The following is a 13,503-nucleotide window of genomic DNA, read 5'->3' as shown; positions in this document are numbered from 1 at the left end:
GATATCTCAAGCAGAATAAGCCTTCTATACCATTTGACTTATAACGTAATTGTCGCACTGAAATTATATCTAATACCCTTAGTAGCTTAAAACATGAAAAGTTAAGCCTTTTGTCATAGGAAATACTATAACTAATAGAATGCACTTTATAACCTGTAGCATCATCAATGACTGATTGATAATCCGTCCAGCTAGATTGGATTCGACGTCGATGTGAAGCTAGGGAAAAGGAAGAGGGACTGTGAACCTTGATAGTACTGAACATTGCTCTCTGTGATAATGTTCAAGAAGTTTGTAGTTTGAGCTTCATCTCAGTCCATAGACCATATCATGAATTCTACAGCTCTTGATTTTGCCACGGGATGTGTATGTATGGACAAAAACTAAGCTTCTAGCAATGAGATCTTTCAAGCATTTCTCTGCAGCCATTTCAAAGCTTTCATTCATTGATACCTTTACATGAATCAAGTTTCTTCAACAAGTGTTCTCAAAGAATCAAGTTTTCCATGGAGCACTTCCATTATTAGTTCTTTGTCATCTCCTCAAGTGTTTTCATGAAAGATGTTATGGCAGCATAAGCCATATTTATTAGTTGTCTCTTTAGTCCTGTGTATTTATGTAATGATAGAAATTTGATAAGAAAGAGCTGTAGTAAATACAACAACATTACCTCTCTCAAACAAGATAGCGAACAATGTATAGCATACCTAATAAGAGAATTGTTTCTGGATATGCTAGCAATACTTTCTCTCTCTTCAGCTTTTCTTTCTCATCTTTTGTGCATACCCTCTCTTTCTTTGTCCCACTCCTTTTTCTATCTACCTAATAATATCCTTTATACTGTTTGACTGTTACAACTTAAATCATAGAGACAGATGAAAAGGAAGCAAATATTAAAAAGAGAGGAAAACTAGAGAAAGACTATATGTTGTATTTCCGGTAGAGAAAGGTAGAGAAAGGCGTTGCTGGCTCTAAAGAGCTAAGACAACACTGATAATACATCTTGAAAATGAAGGGCTAATACAAAAAGACAACAAAGAAATCATAATGATGTTCAACTTAGCCCATCATCAAACAACAGCTATACCTCCAAGAGTTGGTTGAGATTTAGCTACTTACCGTAGTACTAATGATAAGAAAAGATTACAAAAATAAAAGTAAAGAAAGACAACATGGTTCTTCTGCTACACAACTTCTTGAGTCCTTTCACTTCTTATGAGATTTTCATTTGTATTCCAAGATCATGTTGTTCTCTGGTGCCAGTCCAACACAAGCCATCAATATGTTCTCAAGCATTGCCCTCTGCTTTGAAAGGGCATTCACCACTGGTGTACCTGGTGGTACCTGTTTACCAATTCACAAACACAAACATAAAAAACTGTTCATCTTAGTCTAACCAATTAACTGTAGTGTTATTTTTATGTTATTTTTATGGTATTGCCTAACCAATTAACTGTTCAAGGAACATATGTTTTGCTGCTATTTTTACAAAATGAAAAATGAAACTTCAAGAGAATTTACCAGAGGAGCCTTGGTAAGATAAGTGAGGATGGTCGCGACGGGATGGAAGGAGTGGAACTTACCCTGAAAATCAGACATGGTTCATGTAATTCAGACAAATCAACTGGTAATTTGTAAATGTATAAAAAGTCAGGGATAAAGAAACAGACCTCTCCTTCAGCTTTAAGCTGAATGCGGGTGCTGAGTTCAGCCAGGAGGACTAAATCCAAGATAATTGGAGCAGCCAAACGAGAATCCTCACAGGTATTGTGCAATACAATGGTGTTCCTTCCACCCATGAAAATCTCTGATGTGTACTCATCCATTGCCCTCTTGCTATCTCCCACATATGGTACATACTGAATCCCATAAATCCAATGTTAGAACTAGTATTGTGCCTTGCACATTTTTTAATTAGTAATCAATTAACTTAATCACAACAACATGGTCAGGGTGCTCTCCAGGCTCATAAAGGATGGCATTACTAGAAACCATGTCATCGACAACGTTGCTTTTCGAGATCTCCTTTGAACAGAAAGTTTGAGGGGCAGACAGATTCATTCCATCATTGTTACCCAAATGGTTGTAGCTCACGATTGATGTTGGCTGTAAAAAAACACAAGTTTCACCACCACTCAACTTTCCTCTTTCAAGATTCCATATTTTACATATCAAATGTGCTTTATTAGTTTAAAAGCTGTATGAAATTAGAAGCAGCAATAACCATAACTTAATACCAGCTCCAACAAGGAAATCAACCAGCACTGACTTCATCTTGGTTTGACCACTCTTAAAGTCATCACCACCAATCAAAGTGTTCCTCTTGATGGACAAATCAATGAGGCCTAAAAAATTTTCAATGAATACATAAGACAAACACACAACTGATTTCCCAAAGAAACAACAACAACAACAACAACAAAGCAAGATTTTTAATTTGAAACTGGAACATACCTGGGACAAAAGTATTTTGTGGGCTTCCATTGATGAAGGGTACATTTTCAAGAATACAAGCAATAGCATACAAGGTGGAAGGAGATATTTCGGCCTCATTTCTATCCACAGAAGCAAAGAGGTTTTCCATGGTATCATTAAGGCCAACAACCACACTGCTGTATCTTTCAGTGTTGGCAGTCCACAGGACCACCACCTTGTCCACTTTGTTGTTCTCCATAAACTCCCTAATTTACCCAAAAACAACACTATAATTAGCAACCAAAAGGTTATATACTTTGTGATATAATAAAACAACCCTGTTTTACCTAATATCCTCAATAATTTGATCAACTTGTTCTTTCTTGGTTCCTTTGATGACATTGTTAGCACGTGAGCCTTGGTTTGCAGCAATGAAATCAGGGTCATAGATACCAGGGAATGGGACCATGTATTCCATGTAGGGCCTCAGTTGCTTTTGAAGATCAATGTCAAAAACATTAGCTCTTGCCATGTCATCTGCCAAATTCATGTTGCTGATGTACATCCTCCAAACACTACATCATCTGGATGGATTAACCTATTTCATTATCAATTGATTAAAAAAACACATCAACAAACAGAAAAAATGTAATCCTCGTCTCATTTGTTTGTCTTACTTCCCTTTTTTAGAGTATATATTTTTTTTTTAAAAAAGGTCTTTCTAGCACAAGATTCATGCTTTACCCCTCCGTGTCAATTCAAAACAGGACTAAAACAATATTTCTTTTATCCGTTTACAAAAACTATTTCTTTCTTTTTATGTTAACTTCTAAAGTTAAACATTTCTTTTTCTTTTATGTTAACTTCTAATTTCAACTTTGCATCTTTCATATCACAATATTCATTCTTTAGCTTCTTTAAGCAGCGCGTTAAGTCAAAATTGAAACAGAGTATATAAAAGTGACAACCAACACCAGAAAGTGTCATTTCAAAACAAATAAAGGTTAACATGGGAAGTATGCTCTTAAAGGAAGCATAGATCTCCTCTCCATTGAAGGACCCAACTCGAATAGTAGAGGCCTGTGTAAGAGAACCAAAGTAATTGGCTTGCTGCACATCCTTGGTAGCCCATGAAATTCCTCTGCCAATTTTCAACAACACCCATTGTTTATGCAAGACTCATGACAAAGACATACAGAAATTACAGAGCAAAAAGAGAGAAAAAAACTCACTCTCTGTTAGCAATAACACCTCCAGTCAAGGCTGAACCATTGTTTCCACCCATCCAACAAGCATAACCCTATCAGAAATCAAATTACACAAAAAATTATCACAAAACAGAAAAGACCCATGGTTTAATTTCTCAAATCTTGAATATAGTTCCAATCTTTAGCAAAAATGAAGGATCTGGTAAAAATAAAAAAACTCAAAACACACCCTAATTTTGGAACATGAACAATAGTTTTGAATTCATATTTGACAGTTTTTGGCTTAACAGTCCAGTGAAATGTCTCATTTTTTTCCTCATGAACCAACTCAGTTGTTTGATAATCATAAACAGAGCGAATCTCACTCTCTGTGTACTTAACATTGGGACTCTCAACCTTAAAGTTCTCAATAAGCATTTTTACTCACAAATACAACTTTTGAAACTTTTTTTTGTTTTGTGACTGAAAAAAATGGAGAAGAAGACACTTTTAAGGCTAAGAGTTCCACTTGTATTTTTGTTGGCAAAGCCATGGGAATGTATAAATAGAGAAATTTTGTGGAAGCGGAAATACACATGGCACTTTCATGCTGAATGGGGGCCCACCGCTATGTGCAATAGTACTAATAGAGAATCTCTGTCGCAAAATTGATGATTTTTTTTGTAAAATAAAATGAAGTATAACTTAGAACTATTCTAAAAAGTTTAATCTATAATTATTAGTTTTCAGTTTATAGTGTTCAAGAAAAAATTACTATCCTTGATAAGTAAAATTATTTTTAAATGTTATAAAATCAAGCTCATAAGAATATAATCATAAAGAAAAGAAGCCAAGAGAACTAGATAGAAGAAGGGGAATTTTTTTCTTATTCAAGTGTATGTAAGTCTTATCTGTATATCATACAATAGTGAATGAACAATCATATTTATAAAGTGAGAAATCACTCCAAAAGTCACCATATTAAGTATCATAATAAATAGATACATTCTTATCCAAAACGGTTCATGAATCTAGTGAATATGGATGGTTGTTCATGTACCAACCTTATGGACTATGCACTCATTCAATGAATTTATAACACTCCCCCTTGGATGTCCATATATAATGTGCCTCGTTAAAACCTTACTAGAAAAAACCATGTGGGAAAAAATTCTAGTGAAGGAAAAAGAGTACACATATCTTTTGACGCACTATTTGTTGCCTCATTAAAAACCTTGCCAGGAAAACCCAGTGGAAAAAATCCTCTGTCAAGGGAAAAAGAGTGCAACGCGTATTATACTCCCCTGATTAAAACATCACTTAATTTCTTGTGATGATGTCCCCAATCTTCGTACATTGTGGTTGGTATATTCTTTTACAAAGAAAAACCACACATTTCTTGAATATGGTGTGTTATTTATCTCAACCAGACGCAAACTTTCGACTTGCTTCATGAAAGACTTTTATTTCTGCATAGCAACATTTGCTTCATTGATTGACAGGATATTATTGTGCCTCCACATGCAAACACATAGCGTGCTTGAGATAGAGCTTTATGCGGATCAGATAAATATTCTGCATCTGCGTAACCAATCAATATTGTCTTGGATTTCTCGGAATAGAATAAACTCATAACTATGGTCCTTCGAGGATATTCAATCATGTGCTCAACACCATTTCAATGTCCTTTTATCGGGGAGAAACTGAATCTTGCCAGTAAATTTACAGCAAAACAAATATCTGGTCAAATATTGTTAGTAACTTATCGAGATCTCTTCATTTTTCATTATTTCAGGTACCTGAACCGTTTTTCAAGATTTTATGAAGTGTTATGTCAATGTGCTCTTTTATAGCACTTGCCTCATTATCATGACCATATTGATCATTTGCTCCTTCCTTCTTCAAGGAATTTTATATTTGGAATCGATTGGTCTATTACGCTTCCGGCGTATCATAGACTCTGTCCTTCAAGGACTTCACATTGGAGCATTTGCAGCTGAATTATATCATAGGGTCAGTGCATTCATCTGGCAACTGATTTGCAACATTATGCAACTGAATTATCCCTTGAACTTTAAGTTCACATATTTATTTAACGAGGATCTAGATAATTCATAATTAACCTCACACAAAATTTTCAGCTGTCAATCATCTCTCCCCCTAATGTTAGAAAATCTAACATCATTCCAATCTTATTTGGAAGTTCATCTTTGTGCGGGGTGGAGCAATTAAAATCATAACCGCACATTCAACATTTTAGATGAAAATTATATGGTTCCTGACCCTGAACCAATTTTAATGGGGAAACCTTGTTGGTTTGATGCATACATGTGTTGCTACATGTTAAATAAAATTATCTCATACCAAATCTTATTTGGGAGTTTTGTTCTCATAACCATGATTTAGCTATAATTGGAGGCATACAATTTCTGCTAAATCAACCAGCATTATCAATATAATTTCATAGTTTGGAACTGTGCTCTTAATTTTAACAATTCGAGCAAACAACCTTACAAAAACCAATTTGTAAGTTGACAACAAAATACATGTGACCATCGCATAGATGCATCAATCATATAGTTGCAAATGATCCACATGACAGGTGAACGGGCCCATATTCACCCTTTTATATGTTCCAAAAATTTTAGGGGATTACAATCCCAACCTTAGCTGGTACAATGATCATTTTACCAAGAGAACAAGCAACACAAGAGAATTATTGAAGAATCTTTATTTCTTCATCATATAAATCACCTGAATTCTCAATCACGTTTGCATCACATTTAATCGGAATGGTCAACCAGTCATGCCAACTGATCTTTATTTTAGTACACTTATAATTTACTTTTACATCTGATTTCATCAGCATGAACATGTTTGTATGGAACAAACAAGAGGAAAAGTGGGGTAATCTTTTACATAAACATTTATAAAACCCTCTTCGGTTGTAGTAATTTATAGTCTCAATATTTATTTTCAATTCATCCGAAACTTAAAAAGTTTCTTTTGAGACTTACTACAACCCCAATATTATTCCTCTGATAATAGCACAACTCGTTAGAGCTTGCAATTAATTTTGTGTACTATCACATATTACATGAAACCATCCCTATGGTGAGCATCTCCTTCAAGGAGGAAATTATATTATTATTGTCATGGTCAAAATCATTACGAGCAAGACGTCTTTCTTGCTTTACTTTGTTGTACCATAGGTACACCATCAATGACAAATTTGTATTTTCACACAATAATGACCACAACCCTTATAGGCAAGAACTATTTCTTTCTTTTGTTCTTTCGGTAGTTCACAATAAACATACCATAGTGACGTATAAAACGCACAATACAATTAGCCATTTCTGCCAAATAAAATTTATTTCCTCTCAAATCTCCCGTAGAGATGAGAAGTGACATACATCATTTTTTTTTCAAACCTTCCATAGAGGTGAGTTGTGGCATATATCCAACCCATAATGATTTTATCACATCTGTATCCATTCTCTTATAGAATGGTCAAGCATTCACGATACTCGTCACAAGTCACATTCTCTTCAAGAAATGGACTAATTATTTATATGTAATTCATAAATTTGCATTATAAGCACATTGTCATGGCTTTAAAATTCATCATATTTTCATGACACACCTCAACATCGCTTTATCTTCTTGTATCATGATAGAGGATTTATAAACTTGTCAAATTATTGGGTTGACAACATTCACAAGTCTAATGACCTTTCATACCATTTTTGATAATAAACATTGCCTTCACAATTTGAAGGACTATTTGAAAAACTCATAGTGTTCTTCCTTTTATCATTACCACAATGATGACTATTATAATTCTGTCACTCCACGCCCTTATTCATATCATTAATTATTTGTCATCTTTCAGACTAATCATTCACTGCTACCTCATTCATATGTTTGAATGGAGCAAGTCAACAGGCGGATTTCAGAGTTATCACATGTTGCTACCACATTCTTTTCAAGGAATGGAGCAAATTCAATATGATGAATTTCAAGACATTTCATCAAAAATATATTATTTTTCCTAATCATCATTTTATCATCGCTATGGTGCATTGGCTCAAACTCAATGTCTTACCCATATAAGGCGTGTTACACCATAATTCTATGGGACTTGAACTCAATCACGGTGCATCAAAACTCAAATTGATGTCTTACACTTTTGGTGCAATAGAATTTGAATATGTCGTCTTATCCTCAAATATTTTTCATTATGGTGCATCCGGACTTTAACCTGATGTCTTACCCTTTTGGTGCGATGAAACTTGAATCCATCGTCTTACCCTTAACCAACGGTATAATAAATTGAAGTACAACATGATTTATTCTTTGAGTCTTTCAAAACAATCAAAATAATATTCAAACTCGTGCTATTAAAATTTTATACCTTCTTCCATTGAAGAAGTTTTGTATAGCATGTCATATTGAACCAATAGTAGTATATGTCTTTGGTTCCTGATAATTGTTAGTGACTGAACACTATTTTATTTTATTTTAGAAAATACATACCTGATTTTATGCATATAATACTTTGATCTTCATAACGAGATCAACCAAAATATGAGCTAAAGAAAAACAAGAAATCACTCTTAATTAGATAGAGACTCGTGCTGATAACGTGTTATAAAATCAAGCTCATAAGAATATAATCATAAAGAGAAGAAGACAAGAGAAGTAGATAGAATAAGGGGAATTTTCTTCTTATTCAAGTGTATGTAAGTCTCATCTGTATATCATACAATAGTGAATGAACAATCCTATTTATAAAGTGAGAAATCACTCCAAAAGTCACCATATTAAGTATCATAATAAATAGATACATTCTTATCCAAAACGGTTCATGAATCTAGTGAATATGGATGGTTGTTCATGTACCAACCTTATGGACTATCCACTCATTTAATGAATTTATAACAAAAAAGTCTAATCTATTATTATTATTTTTTAGTTCACAGTGCCCAAAAAAATTTGAAAAGTGAAATTATTGTGGAAAGTCTAACCTATAAGTATTATTTTTAGATTCACACTGCTGTGAAATTGAGATCCCACTTAAAAAGAAGTGTTAAAAGTTCTCTTTCTTTATTATTTTCCTTATTTCGTATCTTTTCTACTCCTTTATTTTTATTTAGGGTTCTTCATAATTTTTTTTATTATTCTTATTATTTATTCATCAAACTTGAAAACTTCATATTTTTAGTAGGATTATTTTGCTCGTGATTTAGTTTGGACCATTTTTTAATTAAACAAAAATAAATTTAATTAATTTAATTTTTCAAATGATCAAATCAAGTCAAATTAATTGAGTCGATTTTTTCATCACTTTAAACTTTTTTTATTTTTCTTGCTATTTGATTTTTGCGGGCTTCTAAAAAATATATGATGATATAAAATTTTGATAAGTTACATATGTGTGTGTGTGTGTACGATATATTAAGATATCTTGTTAATATTTGATTTAAATAAGAATAATCAATTAACTTAAGAGTTATTTTCAACAAGAAAAAGCACTATCAACATTATCAAAATAAAAATATAAATTTAAAACAAAGTAAATACAATAAAATTTGATTATCATAAAAACATGAATACTAACAAAGAGAACGAAAAGAATTCAATTTTGAAGAATGTTATATAAAAAATCATTAAGGACCATTTATCAATAAAATAATAGAAAAAAAAAATTATCCTAAAAAATCAATGTCTAATTTTTTATCAACGAACACTTGGAATTTTAAGAAGTAACAATCTTCTTCGAGGTTTCGAAGATGTAACAACCTTCTCAACGTTAGAATATAATGGCCCTCTTGGCGGTTCAGATATGTAATGGCCCTCTTAGCAATGAAAAGATGTAACACCCTTCTTGGAGTTTTCGAAGATGCAATGGCCCTCTTGGCATTTGCATACATAATTGCCCTCTCGACATTTGAAGATAATGGCCTTCTCGGCAGTTTGCATATGTAATGGCCCTCTTGGCAAGAAAAGTCGATGGCCCTCTTGGCGGTTGAAGATGCAGTGACCCTCTTGGCGGTTTGAATATGATGGCCCTCCCGACGTTTGAATGTGAAATGGCCTTCTTGGCAATAGAAGAGGATGACCCTCTCGGCAATGATATTAACTCCTTTGATGATACGATATGCATGCCTTCCTCGTGACAAATACGATGTCCCTCTAGGTGGTTCACATTACTGTGCCTGTCACACCCGGATTCTGGAATTCGAACGCAACCGGCGTCGTTAACCTCTCATAGGTCGCAGACAAGCCTCTTCTTAGCTTTCATCACAATCATATAGTTAAATTTGCGGAAAATTTAAAACTTTTAAAACATAGTGAAGTATACATAGACTTCATATGATTACTATATAAAACAATATTCTAATGAGCTCAAACTAAACAACCATATATAATCGATTAAACAATTCAAATGGAAGAATCAATGTGTCGTAATAGATTGTCAAACGGCCTTAATATAAAGCTTTGAATAAAACGTCTGAAATGAAACGCTAGAGACAACCTCCACTAGCTACGTCTAGAGTACTAATCTAGAATGATAGATGTAGCATCCTCGAACTCAAGAGGACCTACCGACGTTTGGAGATCGCTAATCCAAACCGCTTCAATGAGTCTTCAATCGGCTCTTTGACCTGCGCCTATAGAAATAGTAATAGTATAGGGTTAGTACACACTTGTACTAAGTATGGGTGTATGCACATATACACGTAAAGACTATGAATGATCAAAGAAAGCTCTTCCTACAACAACTTGTCATTTCTGGAAAGTGAAGTCACTAGACTTTCTTAATTCGTTATTTGTGAATCATGGTATTTATATGACATATTTTAATGCATTCAAAGCACACAACTCATTTTCTATATGAACATAAGACCTTGGAATCATGAACATGATATTAGAACAACTCGAGCAAAAATTTATATATTTGCTCCCCAATAGGACGAGAGCTCCCTCTCCCAACCTTAGTATATTTTTCAGTCTTTTCTTCTTTTTGTTGTATAGTTCAATGATTTCCTTTGATCTTATGTTTTACTTACAAGTTCAATGATTCATTATAGTCCCATACCTACAATGAATCAAGTAAGTAATCCAAGAGATTAAGGAAATATTTTAACTACAATTTGGGCGTGAAATCTTTATAAGCCAATCTTTATTGGCTAGGCCACTTATTTCATCATTTTCATATTATGAAGATTATGGGGTATTGATTAGCCATTATGTTTTACTCTCTTTTATTGGCATAATATAAGAAGTCATTATAAGCCAATTTTTATTTGACTATGCCCATTATTTGATCATTTGCATAATGTGAAGATATTGGAGCATATATCTTAATTTGGCACAAGCCAATAACTTGTTAAAACTTCATTCTTATCAACCACAAATCATTTGACATACTTAAGCTCTTGCTTCCTTAGCTCACTTTGAACTTACATTTCTTCTTCTTTCTTTCTTACTTTCTTAAAGCAATCATTAGCATTAAGATCATGCGAGCTAACATGAAATCCAGTGTCTGCCCCACACCGAAAAGGGGTGGTTCACCGATCAAAGTGAACCTATATCATGTGAGCTAAACATGAAATCCAGTGTCTGTCCCACACAAAAAAAGTGGTGGTTCACCGGCTAAAGTGAAACCAAGTCCAGTGTCTTCCTCACACTGAAAAGAGGTGGTTCACGGTTAAAGTGAACCGAATACTTTCTTTGAGCATTAACCGACATATATCATGTGAGATAAACATAAAATATAGTGTCTTCCCCACACCGAAAAGGGGTGGTTTCACCGGCCAAAGTGAAACCGCATCATACCTATCTATCTTAGGTGGAATCCACTGGCTAGTTCGTATGCTGCCAACATAGTTCGAAGACTAGGTGATATTCGGAGACTCTTATCCACCTTGCTGGAGCCTCATCTCATGAGGCTTACATGTCTGGCAGAAGCTCATTGCTAGTCTATCGATCCTTTGCTCAACTTCTTTTTCTTATAACTTTTAGATTTGACTCAAACATTATGGAAGCTTGCTTCTAGTTATGAGGTTTACTTAACTCTTTGGATAACTTGTCATCCCTTTCTTTACTTGATGAAATGTGAATTTAAGTCTTACATTATCATTATGGTTTGAGTGAGACTTGTCTCACGAATTCTAACACCCTCTTATGTAAGTATCTTTAGCATAATTGTTTAGGTGAAAGTGGGATTTGTGTCACTTCCTTTAACACCCCATTCTGGTCAATTTCATAACTCATAAGCTTTTGGTTATTTATATAGGGTATGTTGGGACTTTTCCCAATCATTGGCATACCGTTGGTTATGAGTTTCATTGAGTTACATTGATCATGCTTAATCATTATTATGTATTTGGCCTCACAAGAAACAATATAATTTATGTTGGTCATGTAAGATTGGTATGATTTAGTCATTAGCTAACTTTATATCATATTTTGGAAATAACATTGTAAGCCAATTTATTGGCATAGACCAAACTTTCATATATTATGATAATCTAGAACATTGTTAGCCAATTTATTGGAATAAGCCAAACTTTCACTAGACACTGGTCATGAGAATACCATTAGCCAATTCACTTAACTTCATGTATATGTTATAGTAATCTCATCATGTTAAGCAACCAACTTTTTGCATTTGATTAGCTTATATGAACAATTCAATGTTTAGTTTGGCTAAGCTAATAAGTTAATTTGGCATCGAAGGTTCATTAACTAGCTTTGATTCTCATTCTTATCTTTTCTTGGAAACATTACATTCCAAGCACTTACAAACATATCTACTGTAAAATACAAATAGTAATCAAAATCTTCACCCCATTTCAATAGTAAATTGAATTTCATAAACGAATTACAACAATTTCATCTTCTCGAACACAATTAGGGATTGCCGTGAGTAAACTTATAGGAATAATTGGGTTTCATTTAGTTACAAGCAAGAAATAATAATGAAGAAATGCAAATTATACAACTTAATTATATGGATCTAACCTATAGGTCTCATTCGACATATTCAAATCACATAAAACTTACACATAATGATCAGTTAGCACCACATACCAACAACATGTTCGATATTACATTTACATACTATTAGGATCTAAAACAAGGATAACTAAGGAGATAGACATTCAACAATGTCATTGGGAACAACCCTAGTTTCGATATTCTTGAATTCATAAAAGTTTGAAAAGCCTCTTGGGGAAAAGAATCCAATAGAGAAAATGCATACCTTATGTAGAATTGAATCTATGAAGATCACCTTGCACTTTTTCAGGTAAACTTTGACGAACTTTTTGATATCGCCTAATAAATTTTTTGTTTTTCTCCCGATTGCATTCTATTTTGAGTCGTGAGTTTCTAGTGTTTAATCGTGAGTCTAGGTATAGTAAATGAATATTTAGTAATTTAACTTAGACTAATCAATTTAATTAATAAATTAATTAGCTAATTTACTAAAACGTCCCTCCTAAATTCACTAGAATTAGAATAACACTTGACTTAACCGAAATCTGGAAAGTGCTTAGTGGTTTCGGTTTTGACCAATACAATTAATTAATTAAGTTGCTAATTTAATTAATTAGGTAACCTAGGGTAATTACTAAAGTACCCCTAAGTTGTTAGGACCATAACCAACCATTTGGACCATCCTAGGTTAGGTACTAGGATGTTTCTTAGTTAGTTACTTGTCTAGTGTAAGGATTTCGGTTTGACCATTTAAAATATTTAATTAAGTTTTTTATATAATTAATTAAGTGACCTGGGGTAATTACTAAAGTAATCCTAAGTGTTTAGGACCATAACCAACCCTTAGGACCATCCTAGGTTAGGTACTAGGATGTTTCTTAGTTAGTTACTT

General features: G+C 33.5%; 1 pseudogene; it reads right to left on the bottom strand.

Annotated features, from left to right (window-relative positions):
* Positions 1-949: 949 nt before the first annotated feature.
* On the bottom strand, positions 950-4,040 carry LOC107015667 (annotated as a pseudogene).
* Between the last annotated feature and the right edge of the window lie 9,463 nt (positions 4,041-13,503).

Source organism: Solanum pennellii, chromosome 4, assembly GCF_001406875.1.
Source record: "Solanum pennellii chromosome 4, SPENNV200".
NCBI classification, from domain to species: domain Eukaryota; kingdom Viridiplantae; phylum Streptophyta; class Magnoliopsida; order Solanales; family Solanaceae; genus Solanum; species Solanum pennellii.
This window is presented reverse-complemented; position numbering and strand designations above follow the sequence as displayed.